This window comes from Crocodylus siamensis, chromosome 6 (assembly GCF_052110815.1).
Source record: "Crocodylus siamensis isolate JL-2025a chromosome 6, ASM5211081v1, whole genome shotgun sequence".
In the NCBI taxonomy this organism is placed as follows: Eukaryota; Metazoa; Chordata; order Crocodylia; family Crocodylidae; genus Crocodylus; species Crocodylus siamensis.
In genome coordinates this window covers 78,596,182-78,614,157 of record NC_143400.1, presented here as the reverse complement: position 1 = coordinate 78,614,157, position 17,976 = coordinate 78,596,182, and the positions used below count along the sequence as shown (strand labels likewise).

General features: G+C 41.0%; 1 long non-coding RNA gene across 1 annotated transcript in view; it reads right to left on the bottom strand.

Annotated features, from left to right (window-relative positions):
• Window positions 1–5,871: 5,871 nt before the first annotated feature.
• The window catches only part of LOC149863054 (uncharacterized), a 133,507-nt gene continuing 121,402 nt past the window's right edge, over window positions 5,872–17,976 (bottom strand). Inside the window, exons 2-3 of the long non-coding RNA XR_016443294.1 lie at window positions 10,136–10,198; window positions 5,872–6,744 (exon numbers count right to left, since the gene is read on the bottom strand). This is a non-coding gene — a long non-coding RNA (uncharacterized LOC149863054). The remainder of the gene's footprint in view (window positions 6,745–10,135; window positions 10,199–17,976) is intronic.

The following is a 17,976-nucleotide window of genomic DNA, read 5'->3' as shown; positions in this document are numbered from 1 at the left end:
TAAAAGGGGTGAGCAAATCTCGTTGCTTGCCTCCACTGAAAACTAGGGCAATATCATTACCCTTGGATAAGGGCAGGTGTGAAGGCTCACGGGTTTGGCCCAGCTAGGCATAACTGATCAGAAACCCTGATGGGAGTGGAGGGTTGGGGAGGGATATCTTTGTGGATTCTGGATTGGAGGGATTTAGTAAGGACTAAGAAATGAATTTGTGGTTAAGTCACAGAAAGACATTTGTTGCTCTGTAACCTTGTTCACCATCTCTGAGCGTGTCTACTTAAGATGCTTAATGCACAGTAGATTAAATTCTACTGTGCATTAGTGTGTCACAGCAAAAAATGTGCTAATGCACAGTAGAATTAGTCTACCGCACATTAAGCATCACAGAAAGACCATGCACCTTTGTTACTACACAGTAGTGCCAGCTGCTGTGCACTTATGTAATACCTCATATTAGAGGTACTAAACTTAAATGCACAGTAGCAAATGTGCATTAATGTATATAGAGATGCCTTCACTGCATTTATGTTACCTCTCTTAAAAAACTACAGACAACAATTCTTAAGATTCAAATACTCAATTCTATAGCAGAGCTGTGCAACTGGTGGCATACAGGCTGCTTGCAGCCTAAGGGGTCCTACCCAGCTCCTGCCCTGGAAAAATATTTTGTTAAAACTTCTGGGTTTTTAAAGAATATATATTCTTTGATTATTTTTTTTTAAGGAAAAGAGAATCAGACATAATTTATTCTCTTACAACTTCTCTTCCTATAAGCCTCCATTAGCATTTCAAAACGAGCGCATATAATCACAGGATTCTAGGTGCTCTAGGTTTCAACTTTACTTATTTTATCTGACTAACTTCCAAACATTAAGTCCAGAAAAAAAATTGTATCTATGAGATCTCTGTACCTAGGTTACAACTTGGAAATAGCTAATTTGGTAGAGTTTCTATGGAATTTTAACCTTTCTTTAATATCAGTAGTTTTAGTATGTGATACAGCCTGCCTGAATTACATGATAATAATGATATAAACTACATAAATTAAATCCAGCCAAGACTTCATAAAGTTTGGGCCATGCTGTGCCTAAATTTTTAAGCAAAATTCTCCAGTGATTTCAACAAAAAGCCCTACTTAAAGACTGAAATGACCCTCCAAAGGCAATATTGCCTAAAATAACTTCAGCTCATTAACTGTATTATTATAAACACATAAAATTCAGAGCTCCTTAAAATTCAGTGACACCAATGGGACCCCATGTTAATAAAAGGGATATTAAATTAATGTTTTGGAACTCTTGACATTAGAAAAATTACCTATTTATAAAGCATTTTTCTAGCCTATCTTGACACCATGCCACCCTGGATCGTAGACAATTAAAGTACATTAAACTACAGAAAGTTTCTAAGAGCCGGTTCTGCCTCCTATATTCAAGGTGAAAGAATCCCTTACTCAGCACATGAGTACAAGTGCTCATGAAATAATGTGCTAATCAACTGTAGTAAAGATGGCAGCATCAGGCACCTAATCACCACAAAATGCATGATATAGAAAACAAACAAAAACCCTACAAACAGAAAATAAATTGGCCTGGGCTCCTACTTTTTTTAAATCCAAACCATCCATTTTTCTTTGGAGTCTTCTTTTATTGTGTGTGTAATTCCTCTCCTGTGTCTGCAAGATAATTTTCTCAATAAATAATTACAAATAAATATGCTCAAGATAGCATAAATCCACTAAGATACACCTGCTGTAAAATACAGACAGGAGCTCCTTCAGAAACTTTGATGTCTTTTCAAGACATGCCTCTTATCATTTTTTACTGTCAGGTCCAGCACAGCTCTGTTATTAGTTTAAAAAAAAACAAAAACAAAAAAAACCACCTTTAAAACCTGCAAAAGTTTTCAGCTCATTTAAAGTGGAATTAAGATTAGTGCCATCAATGGATCTTTTCTTTACCTGGTAAATAATTTTACTTAAACTGTATCTTGTTTATAGGAAGAATATCTCTATTATGAAAGCATCTCTCAAGAATCATAAAGGTTGTCAGACAAGATTGATTGGTTTCTTCAGTGACTGAATGCACTCTTTCCCAATGAATAACAGCATTCTCATCAGTTACAGTAAGGGCAGGATTGGTCCAGAGAAAAATGAATTGATGGTCAATTGACATAAAGCTCTCCAAACTTCATTTGACAGTTTGAGCAAATGAATGACCTGAGTTTCTTCCTTGACTGTTTTAAAGTTTCCATGAATGGTATCAGTAATAAAGGATGCATGCGGTTAGTGTACAATTAAGATAATGATAGGCATAGTCTTATGTTTAATTGAATGTATTGCACTTTATACAACTGCATGCAAACACACAGCACAGAACCATTACTAGCTAATAATTATATCCTGCAACCAATTACAGTGCTGCCAGCACCTTCTCAAGATTCTCCTTTCCCCTTCAGCTTTACAAATACATATGGCTATATGCATATACACACTTATGAGTAAGCATAAGGGGAGTGCATATAAATAAAGTCTGTCTCACAGGCTGAGGAATGGCAGTAGATCCAGTCCTGCAAATACCAGTCTGGAGTTAGAGGGCTAGTTGCAGGAAGCAGAAGACTTTTTCAAAGATACCAAAAAGGCTGTCAGAGAGGGCACTCCTCAAAATTAACTTCAAATTTTGCAGTCTCGGTCAGAGTCCCACCTAGGGGAGGTGCTTGGGACCACCACAGCCTCATCTGGTCTCTAAGAATCCTCCCTCCCCCCACCCCAACGTAGCTTCTAGAGCAGGGGAATCCATGGCTTCTTCCTATTCTGAGACCCTGGCCTTTTGGGCTCCACCCTCCCTAGTCCTCTGTAGACCTGACTCAAGGAGCAAGCACCATGCTCACTCTGCTCCTGAAACTTTACCACTTTGTGGGGATACCAAGTACAACCTGAGGTTCTCAGCGGCAAACAGACAGCTCCACTTCCATAAAGATATTTACTGGGACAAAGGCCACTATAACAAGCAAATACTTAGAAAAGGAAGGCTTCCCTTGGGATCCCTGAATGAGATCTCATCTACTCCTGGGCTTAGGTCTCATTACTCAGTACCTTAAGGACTTATTATGGGGCTCCCACTGCCCCTTACACCACTCCCATGCCTCCCAGATGTCACCAATCACTATCAAGCTGCCTCTCTTTTCCCACAAGTGGATACTTCAGTCATCCTGACTACTCTTGTGGGTGGCCCCGGTTCCCTGACCCTGATCCTACCTCTCCTGCGGCACTGGGCCCCTGGCCCTGACTCTGCCCTTCTTTGGGCTAAAGCTTCCTGATCCTGTCACTCTCTGGCTGTGGCCTTCCCAGCCTTCAGTCCCTTTCCCTTGACCCTGGCCCCACTCATAGGTCAGTTGAAATCTGAGCTCCCAGGCTCCAGTAGTTTCTGACTGTGACTCCTCTTTGACTTGAATTTTGGCCCCTCCTCAGCCCTGGCCCTGCTCCTAGTCCAGTTGACACTTCTGGGTTTGGTGGCCCTGCACCCTCCTCCTGAGCAACAAGTCCCTGCCCCTCCTCCTGCCCCTTGTGGGCTATGGGTCCCTGATTCTCCTTGCTTTCATGACCATTCAGCTGTGGCACTGCTCTTCAGCCTTGACCACTATTTTATGGGTCCTGGCCCAGCTTCCAGGCCATTTGAGACCACCCTGCCTCCCCTTGTTTCAAACCTTAACTCAGCTGTCTCCTTACCCCATATTAGATGTTGCTCAGCAGCTCCTCTGTGTGGCTCTCAACACTAGCCTGCCTCAGCAACTCAGGCCCTGGGCTTTTATGCTTCTATCCTACCCCGCTTCTGGTCAGGTGCTCTCTAACTGGCCCCTGACACATCTTCTGGCTGCATCTCATGCCACCTGCCTTCTCTTAAAGTAGCAGGAGCACCAAACCTCCTGCTATAGCCACCAAACCAAATCTATCCCTATTTTAAAGGGTTAAACAATTCTTGTGTCCCAGTTTAGCCCACACAACTCAGAGTGACCACAAAGAATGCTCTACTATTCTTATTCCAGTTTTTTCCAGCTCTTGAACTCCCAAGCTCCTCTGTTGGGTCTTCTTTCTTAGACTCCCAGCCACAGCCAGACACCCTCCTTGTTCATGCTCCCTTTATCCATGCTTATCTCCTTCAGCTTTCTCCAGCTTCCTGAGATTTATGTGTAATTTCCACCTTGGTTAAAGTGTTAACAAAGCTATTCAAGTCTCTGCAGATGACTGTGTCTTCTGCCACTCAGGATATAGGGATAAAAGTTGTATTTTAGAAACACTCCCTTACTTAGAACACTACAAAAGTGGGAACTGGAAGATGGTCCCTCAGTTAGGGAGACTGGATAGAAAGAAGGAGTTTGCTCAGGTTGCCTCCTGTTTCATAAATAAAGTTTATTGTTTAGTTATTCTCATTCATATATATTAGAGTGTATTGAACCCATCTTACCCAATGTCGTATTGATTGGGCACTAGTGGGGCTTTTTGGGCACTTTTATCTGATAGCTGATTCTAATAAGCAATTAGATAAAAGCACCAAAAAGCCCTGCTGAAGCACCCAATCTATACAGATACTGCATAGCCAAATCAAAGTAACACACTGCTTCTTCTGGTAAAGCAGATTTCGTTTTTTTGGTTTTTTTAGGTTTTTTAACGTCTGCAAACAGCCATCAAGCAGCCATCATCATTTCTTGCTATTCCTCATGGCCAATACTATTTCTTTTCAAGTCTGCTCCAGATCACCGTACTACAGATAGTCATTTGAAAAAACCTGGATCTGCTTTTCTCTTACAGCTATATACATATATTCTCTCAATTGACCCCAGGTTAATAGCTGAAACCTGCTCACCTTCCGTTTTTCAAAGAAACCCATCAATTTTTGTGTTTGATGTGTGTTATTCATTCTGGTCCTTAAAGAGTTTGTTCCTTAACCCACCCCCCCAACCCCCATTTCATTCATTTAGATTTTCAGGTATTGAAAAAATTGTTTAAGAAGTCACAGGACTGTGGTACCAAAAAAAGGGGCCAGGACCAACAAGATGTTACAATACTGTCCTTCTTTGGATCGCTACTTAATTTTAAAAGTTGATATTTGCTCTTCAGTCAAGCCAGCAAACACCTTCAGAGACATGATGTATCTGAGAATCTTTTAGTAAGGACACTGGTCTGGTGAAGACACTGGTAGAGAATCTTGAAAGGAACAAGAGATGGTCCTGACATGTGGGAGTGAGGGGTATTAGATGGCAGGAATCTCTTTTGTGAGTTTCTGATAAAACAGCAGGGAGACAAAATGAAACATAGGGAACATTTAACTATAAAGCCACAACCAGCAGGTGACAGGTATGGCATGAAATATTTTACAGGCTTTTTTCTTTTTCTTTTTTAAGGTCACTGGAATAACTGTGCCCCTTTAAAAGCTTACAAAGGTCACTTGTAGGTAAGAATGTGTTTCTTTTACTTCTTCTTACAGTAAAACAAGTTGGATACAGTGTCACCTTTCACTTTTGCATTTCTGGACTCTTTTTGATTCATGTCACCATGCTCACATTTTAACATGTAGTATTTTTTACTGAATATAGATTAACCTTGGGCATCAATTCCAAGGTAAATCAATGTAACCCTGTTAGTATATGTCAAAAGCAATGATGGAAACATGAAAAAGGCTCAATAATAATACAGTTCTATTTGAAAGGCAAAAGTTAGCAGTGAGACAATCCACTGCAGGTATTTCTTAAAAACTATTTTAAGATAAGTAAGAAAAACATGTAGCAAAACAGTTAATAGTCTAGCAGAAAATTAAAGAATGTTTTTATTCATTATTCAGCTAATGCCTATGAATGCCAACTAAAAGAGCCATAACATCCCAAACTAGAAAATACAGTTTGCAAATCTGCTGCCAAATCCTACTCTTCTAGTCAAGAGTAGATTATGTTTAATTAATATCTGAAAAAATAAAATACATTTTTAGATATGAGTGTCAAAATCCCAGGCAACCATCTGTAATACTAATGGCCAGATTCACACAGCATACTGGACTTGCCAAGAAAAGGAGATGTGGATTCAGAATCCAGATGAATTACTTGAAAGTAAGAGGTGGACCAAATTTAAGTCATCCAAACCCCTAGTCTTCCTGCATTCAGATTTTTGATGAAAAATGATTACCTTCTTGTCTGGGCATTAATGCCCACTTCCACAAGCTAGGGGCATGAAACAAATGCTTCAGTGACCTACCACTGGAATTGTTATAACTGGAAATTACAGTTTATAATTACAGGCAGTCCTCGGATTTATGACACAATTGATTCCTGAAAACTGCATCTTAAGTCAAAACGTTGCAACTTGGAACTAATTTTCTCATAAGAAACAATGTTATAAATGGGTGATTGGTTCCTGAACAAAGTCCCAATACCCTATTTTCACCAAAGATACCCCAGAATTTTGTGCTTGATCAATTATAGATGAGTAATATAGCTACATCAATGCATTTATATTGTAAATAGCAATCATATTGATTTGGAAGGACTTCTTTGAGGTGACTTTTCTGGACTTTTTGAAGGATTCTTGGCTGGAGTCTTCTCAGGAGTCTTGGCTGCAGGCTTTTCTGGAGTCCTGTCTGCTTTCCTAAAGAAAGTGTCCAAGGAAGTTTGGACAGATGTTCTTCAGGAAGATGGGTGACACAGCGAACTTGTTCACTGGTGTGGCATCACATTGGATCAAGCGTTGTAAAGTTGAAACTAACGTCAGAAAGTTGAAACACGGTGTCAATTTATAAACATTATAAGTGCAAAACATTGCAACTCAGAATGTTGTAAGTTGAGGACTGCCTGTATATATATTTTATACACACACTATATGTAAATATTTCATCTTTAAAAAGAAAATATCTTCCTTTCCCCCTGGTTCTAGTTCTCCTCCGTCCTATTGTTTCTTTTTCTTTGTTTCTTTCCTTAGCCCATTTTGACTTCCATCTTGATGCTGTCTACTGAGCCTAAAGTAGTCTAAATCTAATGCTCAAGAAAGGTACTTGTGCTTTAAGTTTGTTGTATTAAGCCAATATTCTGGGTAATTATTTAGAATTATCTGATGCATAACAACAGATACAGGATGCAAGCTGGGTATTTACACCATATACAGCTTCTGTAATTCAAGACTTGTTTTACACAACCTTTATACCACTTTGTCCTTTACCTTCTTCAGGACATTTACCGAACTGCCAAGGTAAATAAGTGTAAACCCTGCCCAACTTGGCTAGGTACAGATACTCAAAAAGCCTGAGGCAAATTTATCTAAGCTACACAATTTTCTGTAAACTGTATAGTTTAGATTGGTAGCAAACACAACATATATTTGGTCTTTGGTGTGGAGTGTTGGGGGAAGGAGGAATCTTACATTGGGTTCCACCATTTCTATACCAGTCTATGTATGCAGACTGTCTGTTCTGTTATGTATGTAGGCCAGTTCTGTTTGCCAAACTTCTGCTCTGTTAGAGGTATAGAGCAGTTTCTGGTCACTTATACCGGTAAAAGTGTAATGTCTAGGCTTGGTCCTCATATCTGCCTGCTTCTGAAAGTCCTAAAAAAAATTGCTCATTACTGCCTATTACAAAAATTGTATCAGTGTCCCAAGGAACAGCTGCATCATATTGATGAAAAATCTCCACTTATACCTAAGAATGTCAGTTATTCAATAGTCTCAGTATTCAGACTTAAGCCGTGCCAAAACCTTTACTTATAAAATGAAACTGACAGAATTTGGCAATTTACCAGTTCCACAATGAAGGCAAACACTAAAGGCCACTTTTTGCTGATACAGTTCAAGAGTTTTGAGCATAATTAAAAAGCACATAGTGCCAGAAAAGCTTCACAAAGTTTAAAGGGACTTTGCCAGGTAAAACTTACATAAAAATATAGGGGAGGCTGTTAATGGAAAAAAAAAAGTACATATTTCATCCCTCCATCTATATATTTATTTATGAGCAATCATATAAAGTGCTCATTTGGTATGAAATCTTAATGAATATTCAAGTGAATATACTTTTAAATCCGAATAAAAAACCTACTTATAAAGAACCCAAAGAAATAAATAAATACCAACTATTTCCATGAAGTGTTTGCAACCCACACTTACACACAAAAAACCTGAATGTGAATCAACTAAGAATAAAACTCCAATGGGAATAAGGCTGTGTGGTGCATGTGTAAATCTTAGCACTTACCTGAACACTGAAGCAGCTAAATTCTTTAAAAATATGGCTTTTGCCTCTATCTGTAAAATGGGGGTGCAGAACTGAGGTATAGTAGCACTGCTTAGCTCTAAAGGTACACTTTGGGTGCATCTACATGAGACATGTTAATGAGCATTAGCCTAATTTAGTTTGCATTACAGGTGCACATCTACATGTGCGTGCCTTTAATGCACAAATGTGGGTATCAAACTTAAGTGCGATTAGTTAGAGCACTTTAAGAAATGTGTAGGCATTGCCGGGTCTGCCCAGCCACTAGGGGCATATAGCAGGGCTGCAGGGACTTGGCACAAACTTTAGTGCCAAGTCCCTGCATATGTAGACACCTGCCAAAAATCGCTTAATGCACATTACGTTTAGTCAGGTAAACGCACGTGTAACGCCCAGTGAATACAAAACCTTTATGATACTTTGGTACAGGGAATTATACAAATCTGGGGGGAAATAATGAGGCCTATTATAATGCAGGCACATTTCTAAGGAAATGGTGTGTGCACCAAGTTGACTCCACAGCTAAAACTCACCAAGAGAAACCTCCTCTACCCCTATCCAACAGCCAACTATTCAGACTGGGTACTAAGCCCTGTCTTTGTCCCAACTGCCTTATTTATTCTACGCTTCCCCTATCATGATGACATGTAGGTTTCAAGTGTGAGCTACTTTGGTCACACAAATTATGGGACATTTAAATAGGCTGACCAGTGACCACATTAATTTCTCCCAGAATGGACCTTATACTGTATTTGCAGTCTGAACATGTTTAGAAGTTTAAACAGGTGTATTACAAGTCATCTAAACAGTCTGTGAACTTATTTTTATAGTCTCCTCCTCTTCTGAAAAGCAAGTACCTATTTCGGTAATACGTCACAAACAAAATAATTATGGAATTCATCATGGTTAATGTGTGCTATTGGTAAATAAAACATTTGATTGATTAATTAAAATAGCTACCTCTAGTAAAACAATGGAAGAATGTAAAATATTAGAATTCATAAAACTGTACATTTGAATCTTTTACAGTGTTCCTTTTAAACATCTCTGCATTCATGCTGGAGCAACAGTACAGAACACGTAGAAGGAACCCCTGTTAGCTACCAGTTTTATTCCTGAACAAAATGCCAATTCTTGAGCATTGGATGATATGAGTCATGGCTATGCACTCTCCAAGTAAATTGTGTATAAAGCCTTCTCTCCACTGCCCCTGCCATTAAGTGTCATGCCTTTCTCTTTCCTCTTTCATAGAGTCGAAAGGGACCTCAAGAATCGCCTAGACTAGTGTATCTCAACCTTTTTTTGTACCAGGACCCATTTGTAAACATTGATAGCTAGTTTAGACACAGTGCCTCTCACTTCTGACCCTCTGTGCCCTGACCACTTCTGACCCTCTGTCCCCTGACCAGTGTGTGGGGTGGAGGCAGGGTATGTGTAGGGAATGGGGGGCCCCAATCAGGCCCTTGCAGACTGTAACTCTGACAGCCTGCAAGGGAAAAGCCACTGCTTCCCACATTTTTCTCCTTTAATGGAGACTCCATTTTTAAAGTTTGTTGATCCATTTTTAAAGTTTGTTCACAACCCTTTAATATATTCTCGTGACCCACTTTTGGATTGCAACCTATGGGTTGAGAAATGTTGACCTAGACAACCCCCAGGATTCACTATTCATAAGGGAGTGAGCTCTTTCAAGTCTCTTTATTTAAGGAGCAGTGATGAAACTCTTACCTTGTTGTTTCTTTATTGACTACCCTTCTCAAGGAAAGCTGAAACTTCAAGATCCATCTGAGATAGAAGTACTGGCAAAAGTTTCTACCCCATCAGCTGGGCTAAATACAGACAGTTAGGCAGGTTAAATAGGGTTAAAAAATGACCACCCAGTTTAAACTTACCTTGACCCGGTGCCGACCCTCCACTTAGACACCTGGTCTCAGTGACTGGCAATCAGTCTAAACCTGTAAAAGTACAGAAGATCCATGCATAAAAACTGGTCTTAAAATTGTAGAGCCCAGTTTAAGACAAACCTGGATCTGTGTAGTATCAGACTTATTTGATTTAGGTCAAACCAGAGCACAGAACTTCTGTCCACTACCCATGTGCAGTCCCAGGGCTTGGAAAACCCAGCCACCGGCCCCAGCCCTGGGGCTGCTCTTTTCACTCCCCCGACACTGGTCTATTTTTGTCACTCCTCCTCCACCAGCCAGCCCCATCTTACAAGCCACTCTGGGTGCAGCTGCTTTTATCAGAATTCAAATAAGTCCCAGTAGGGAGAGAGAGGAAAGGGATGTGGGAATAGTTTCACTGTTGGGCCCCACCACACCCATAGGTTGCACCTGCCCCCTGTACCCCACCTGCAGGTCATGCCTGCCCCCCACCTCACTCATGGATGCACCTGCCCCCCCTACCACATATAGGTTGTATCTACCCCCCCCCCCCGGCTCCATCTACAGGTTTCGCCTGCCTCCCCTACTCCACCCACAGGTCACACCTCCCCCACCCCACCCACAGGGTGTGCCTGGCCACCTACCCCACCCATGGGTTGCCCCTCCCTCCATCCCCCAGCAGACTCCTAATCCCCTCCAGCCTGCTGGATGCCCCACTCCATGGCTAGCCCCCTCATCCTGACTTACCTGATATTGGGCAGCCATTCTGAATTGATTAAACCTCCCCTTAACATCCCCAAATGTCTGTACTTAGCCTTAGTGTTGTAGCCATTTTGGGTTGGCTGTTAGGTTCAGACAATCACAAAGGGAGAGTCGTAATCAGTTTTAAAAAGATCTTAGTCATTTTACCAAACATTCAGCTTCCCCATTAATTTTCAGGGACTGAAAATGAGCAGCAATACCACAAATCTTCATGATGTCTAGGAAAAGTGTGCTAACTGTATTCTACTAGTCTGATATCATATGGTTTGGAATGCCATGGCAGGTGGACATCACCTCAGTAATGGTTTTGTTGGCTCTATGTAGCTACTAAAGTAGTCAGCCACATGACAGTAAACTGCATGATTTATCTGAAGTGTATTTGGTTTTATTTTCTGCCAAGGGCAATCAAGCAGGACTGAAAGGATTAATGGCTCTGCACAGCTAAACCTCTCTTTGGCATACTTGTCAACCTTCCACCAGATCTTGCAACTGCTTGTTAAGCCCTGGCCATCATACAGATTATGTGGTTCTCTCTCTCTCCCTAAATTTAACATCCTCTCATAACCCTCATATATCTTAGTCAGAATCCCCTGTGAAAGGGAATGACCAGTCTGTTGCTCTTCATCAACAATCCTTATAAAGCTGCAAATTGCACCTGTCGAGTTTTTGATGACCTTAAATTAGGACCACCTTCTCAGTTTGCCAAAATGTCCTATTTATGATTTATTTAGATGATAAACTCTGTTCCTTTTTCAGTTTATTCTATACGGTAGGACCTTAGAAAATAAAATTATAATAGCAGCCTGAATCACTACCTCAGGCAGAAAAGACCAATGGGAATGAATATTCAGGATTTCCCCTCTTGGGCCACATGCAGATGAGCAAGACCATGCAGTATGTGACACTACAGACACATCTGTGGTGGTACATATTACAGGTCCAGGTGCTCTCTGTGCTGTGAGGAGGGAGTAGGGGGGAGGAATTTGACTCCTGGATATCCGGGTGTTAAACAATCCTATAGGGGGAAAAAAAGCAGAGTGGCACATGTGGGGGCAGCACACACTGCGCAAAAGCAGAGCCAAGCTATCTGGAGCCACGCTCCAGCTGTTAGCCAGGCTCCAACTGGAAAGATTGCTGCTGCAGCAGCCCTGGGAGGCCCCCAGGACCCTAGGCAAAGTGATGGGGCCAGCACTGGGCTGGCCTCAGCCTCCCTTAACCCACCTGAAGTAACTTGCCACACACCAGAGGGCACATGGCACAGGCATTTTCCAGGGACAACTAGTGGTGGCACAAGATGCATGACTACCAGTTGTCCCTAGGAAACCAAACATCCATGCTCATGTGGACATGGCTTGGAGTTTCTTCCAAATTGCCCTATCATAGAGAGGTGCTCCCCAAAGAAGGGAACAAGGAGCCAGAACTCCAAGTCCTATAAATACCAAGAATGAAGAGAGATTGACTTAAGGAGAAAAAGTATAAATGCTAGCAAATTCTTGTTTTCATTAGCAAAAACAGAAACAGAATGGCAGAGAGGAGCTTTCATCTTAGGACCCCAAAGCACTTCATAGGCACTAATTCATTAAGCCCAGCAGCAGCTCAATCAGATATACCGATAGAATACAGATAAACTGGTTAAGCACAGGCAGTCAAAAAGACCGAGGCTGAATTGATTAAATCTTCACAGGTTAATTTAAACTGTGTAGGTTAAACGATAAGCGAGTGAATAGACATTCACTTTTGATTCCAGAAATGCAGCCACATGCCTGCAGTGGCCCAGGCCAGAAACTGGGGGTCACAGACAGCTTGGGCCAAAACTAGCCCACCCACCCTGTGAAAGGGGGTTTGCAGGGGAAGTGCAAAGCATCTTAGGGTGCTGGAGGACTGTGAATTAACTTGAATCTGGAGGGTATCTGGGACAGAAGTTCAATAAACAGATTTAACCTAAATCAGCAAAGTCTGATACTACATCCATCTAGGTTTAGCTTAAACCAGTTTTAGCCATTTTGAAAGTGGTTTGTGTGCACTGAACTTCTGTTGTGCTACAGATTTGAACTGGTTTTCAGTCACTTATAACAGTTTATGGGTAACTTCTGTCCCTAGCCACTGACTGTCTCAAGGCCAGAAAGTGAGTCCTTGGAACAGCAAGGAACAATGCATTGTTTATGTTAGAGCCATTGCCAATTTACAATATTAAAAGAATAATTAATTATGGTCTTTGAGTTCATGTTAAAGTGTCGGACGGTGGCCATTTGAGTCAGTTATATTAGACATTAGGGCTGTGTGAAACAGCACTGTTTCGTTTCAACTTCCATTTCACCTTTTTGAAGGGACAGTGTTTTGTTTTGTCATTTTATTTCATTTCAAAGCACTGTTCCATTTTGTTTCATCAAAACTGTTTCACTGTGTTTCGACATTTTGCCCATAGGCTATAATGGGGAATCATGAAAATGCCTAAACAATTGTCATTTCTTGCCTGATTTAGATGAAAATTTGAGGCCTGGTAGCCCTTTCTGAGGGCATGAAGCCAGCCACGTTTCAAGGAGATAGGTCATGAGGTTTCTAGGAAACTGAATCTCAAACAGTTGAAAGGAAAACTCTAATCACTTGCTGGCAGCAGTGGTAGCTTCCTGTCATCCCATGCACAGATCTGGGGGCCCACACCCCTGGGAGGGCTTTAGGGCTGTGCTGGACTCCTCCCAGGGGTGCGGGCCCCTGGATCTCTGCACAGGATGACAGGAATCTGCTGCTGCCAGCTGGGACCAAGCGCTGAAGCCAAGCAAGCCTGGCTTCGAAACTTGAAATGTTTCAAAACTTTCAAAAAGTTTTCAGTGCCCTCGTTTCATTTCAAAGCTGTTTCAAAGCCTTTTGTTTCTTTTTGATTTCACTGTTTTGACCTCAAAACATTCTTGAACCAGCTTTGAAACAAGACACCCAGCGAAATTTTGCATAGCCCTATTAGATCATCTACCTGTAAATCAGTTATTGTTACTCTGTGTTCTTATGAGTCAACTGAGAATTTTATTAAAATGTAAAAAGAATCATTTTTAGAAAAGCTGATATTTAATGTTAAAATTCAAAATGTAGTTAAGTTAATGTCAACAGGCAACTAAACTGATTTTTCTTGCAAGATATGTCAAAGAACATGAATTCCACATTGCAGTTCTTCTAGACACAAGATTTATGATCTATCACCAGAAAAGTAACTGGAGTACCATTTTTTAAAAGTTATCATTGCTTATCATAAACATGAGTCATGACTTTTCTAGTAGGTGCTAGCAAAATGGGCTATTTTTATAATCCTAAACAGAAGATCTAAATGTACAGATTTCATTCATGTACAATTATAGTTTATGGACCATTTACTAATACTGCATGTTCTCTTATCCTTTAAACTATAAAAAAAAGTAAATTGTTGGTTATGATTCACTGGCCATACCAATGCAAATTCTGCCCTTTAAACATGGCATGATTAATTTAATAGTTCATTTAGGCTGCATGAAATTAAACAGCAGAAAAAAACAAACGGTTCGATTTCAATAGGATTTAACATTGTTTTTATAACACAGAGTTGATATAAACAAGTCAGAAGTATATCTTCAAAAGCATTTTCAGTAGTAATTACCATATGTTGCTATTAAAATAAACACTTTATTCTTAGCTAATTACAATAATATGTAATTTACCAAAGGAAACAATAACACTGTTCCATTTATACAATAATATCTTTCTGCCCTTATGTTGTGATTCTTAAGTGAGTAGGATTTTGACATTCATTAGAAAGGTTAGTGAGAAGTATGGAGATGAGGCTAATGTAAATATAGCAAAAAATTAGCACAGAGGAAAATAAAAACAAATACACAAGTGAACTTGAATAGTCAAACACTTTGTTGAAATACCTGCCAATTTCTCATCTCTGGTTCTTTGATATTATTTGGGGAATATAGGAGATGATTATTTATCTAAAGTAAAAGATAAACTAACAATATTTTGTCTGTTCATTTACATTTCAATGGAATTTATTTTCACAAATCTTAATTCCTGTGGCTGTTTAGAATCAAAGTGATTGATGCCAGCTGTATTAATTGATAGCATTTAAGTTGCTGAATAGGAGAACTGGGATTGAAGCTCCAGTGCAGCAGCTGAAAAACAAATTCATCAGTTCTTGCTGAGGACCAAAACAGGGCCTCAAAGTCTTCGTATTTATCAACTCTTTGAGGATAAATGATTTGTCATCCCTGACCTTTGGGATGGGTTATAATATGATTTCTAGGTTGCTGAATGGTTTCAGTTTCCACATATTATTCCTATGGTGGCCTCAGTAATTATTTATATTAAAAAGTACTGTTGGAAAAAACATTAAATAGTGTAGCAGAAAGCCCCCTTTGTACATTTGTTTCCCTTTTGGACATGGATATAACAGAAGCTCCTTCTTGCCTGCACCCTACACCCCCCTCCCCACCCCCCAACCCATTTTGTGTATTTCTTTTCCTTCTCTGTATTGGCAGAGACCTAGCACACTTATTGCATGGGTGTGGCAAAACTCAGAGCAAGCCAGAAAGCTGAAGTGGCTTTTTGTAGGAGAAACCTAGAAACTACATCTACATATCAGTTAAGCTCAGTGTCACTAAAGAAAACAAAAGAACTAAAATATCCACTGCAAAGACTGTAAATATATCCTGTGCTAACCTAACTCACTTACTGTCCCCAGTAGCCTTTGATCCTCACTACCTCACATTGCATTTTTATGTATTTCTCACAGTGCATTTTCATATTTCATCTGTCTCATCTTTACCATGGCATTTTGTATTTTATATTTTATAAAATCTTAAGGAATGTACTCCCTGTAGAATGAAGTTACACCCTGGACCATTGTTAAAACTGCATTGAAATTGTAATTGTAAAGTGATAAAATCTGTTGAGTGAATGTGAGTGAATGATGATCATCAGTAGACAATAGCCTAGCCAAAGGAACTCCATTTTAAGCTAATCAAGCTAAAGAACTGATTCCTGGAACTGAGCACTCACCCTATGGACTATTCCTATAACCCATGACAATACAGCCATTAAGTCAAAAAGTCAAGGGTGGACTCCCAAAACTTCAGGTACCAGCAGGTAGAGACCCCTTTGACTAACAGCTGTCAGGTACTACTCAAGACCCATGTGGGACAGCGACCTCTGGATTGGGTAGCCAAGATGATGCTGGGGGATTACACAAGTCTTCCAGAAAGGGATAAAAGGCAGTGAAGTGTGACCCTCAGTGGCGCCCTCTCATCCAGCACCTGACCTACCAAGACAGAAGGACAAGCAGGTGACCCCTTCTGGAGAAGACATCACCTTGAAGGAAGCTGACCATCAACAGCAGACTCCAGGGTTGCATAGGTAGATATACTGACACCAGTGCTCCCACAATCACTACAGCAACCACTACACACTATACTGAATGAGTGAGTGAGTGTGTGTGTGTGTGTGTGTGTGTGCGCGCACGCACATGCTAAGGTGACCAGTAACATCCATAACTCAAACTCTACATTTATGATTTTATTGGTAACTCCACATCCCATCCAATAAACTAGAATTTATTATGATCCCATGAGTTGATCCTTTGTAGCCAACAAGAGGGGGGCTGGCAGGGGGAGGAGCCAGCTGTGGCAGAGGTTGGGGGCTCAGGAGGGCTGGCGGGGGGAAGAGCTGGCTGCAGCAGGGGTTGGAGGGCTTGGGGGGCTGGTGGAGGGAGGGACCAGCCAGGGCAGGGGTCAGGGGCCCCCCATGGTCCCCTCCCTCCTCCTCCAGCCCCCTGACCCCTTACTCACCGACACTGGAGCCCTGGTGCTGAACACGGGGCCTGGGAGACCTTCTGTTTCAGCACCAGGGTGAGGGGCAAACCATAGAGATGCTCTGGCATCCGCTTTTTTAGACTTGTTTTTTTTTTATTTTCAAGTTTGCACCGCAGGGAATATTTTTTCGTTCCCATATGTGCCTATTGCCTCACCTCAAAGGGGTTTGATGTGGGGCAAGAGGCACATGCATGCTCATCTGGATGCACCCACAAAGGGCAAGTCATGATTGACTGACCTGATTGCCTTCCATGATGACATGACTGGCTCTGTGGATACAGGAAGATCAGTAGATGTGGTGTACCTTGGTTTTAGCAAAGCTTTTGATACTGTCTCCCACAACATTCTTTCAGGCAAGCTAAGGAAGTATGGGCTAGAAGAATGGACTGTTAGGTGGATAGAAAACTGGCTGGAGCATCGGGCTCAAAGGATAGTAGTCAATGGCTCGATGTCTAGCTGGCAGCTGGTATCAAGTGGAGTTCCCCAGGGGCCAGTCCTGGGGCCAGTTTTGTTCAATGTCTTGATCAATGACCTAGAAGATGGCATAGAGTGCACCTGCAGCAAGTCTGAAGATGACACCAAGCTGAGGGGAGTAATAGATACACTGAAGGGCAGGGCTAGGATTTAGAGTGACCTAGACAAATTGGAAGATTGGGCCAAAATGAATGTCATGAAATTTAACAAGGACAAGTGCAAAGTCCTGCACTTAAGACAGAACAATCCCATGCAGCAGGCTGGATGCTGGGGGCTCACTGGCTGGGCAGCAGCTCTGAAGAAAAAGACCTGGGGGTTACTGTGTAGCAAAACCCCCAGTTTCTTTTTCTTTTCTCTTTTTATTGCATTCGCTCCCCTTCCCCAACCTTTTCTGACTTTTCCTCTCCCTCTGTATTCCCTATAGATAAGTATAAGTGAGCTCAAACTTAGAATAAGCTTTAAACATTTTTATTTTGGTAGCAAATTTTTGGTTTTGGATATCCACTGTTTTATATTGTATAATTATTAGGTTTGTATTAATTTTTCTGTTGTATATTGTATTGTTATCATTTTTGTATTGATTTTTATTGTTTCATATGGATATTGTATGGTTTAGGCCTGTGTTTGTAAGTGAACCAAAGTCATGTCAAGTTTCCATTTTATATGTCAAGCCTCCATCTTCTGTCCTCTGCCTGGGCATCCCATGTTGCAACAGTATGATTCATTGTACCCCTCCCATGTAATCTGGTTCCCTGATGAATGAGAATAATTGGGCATGAT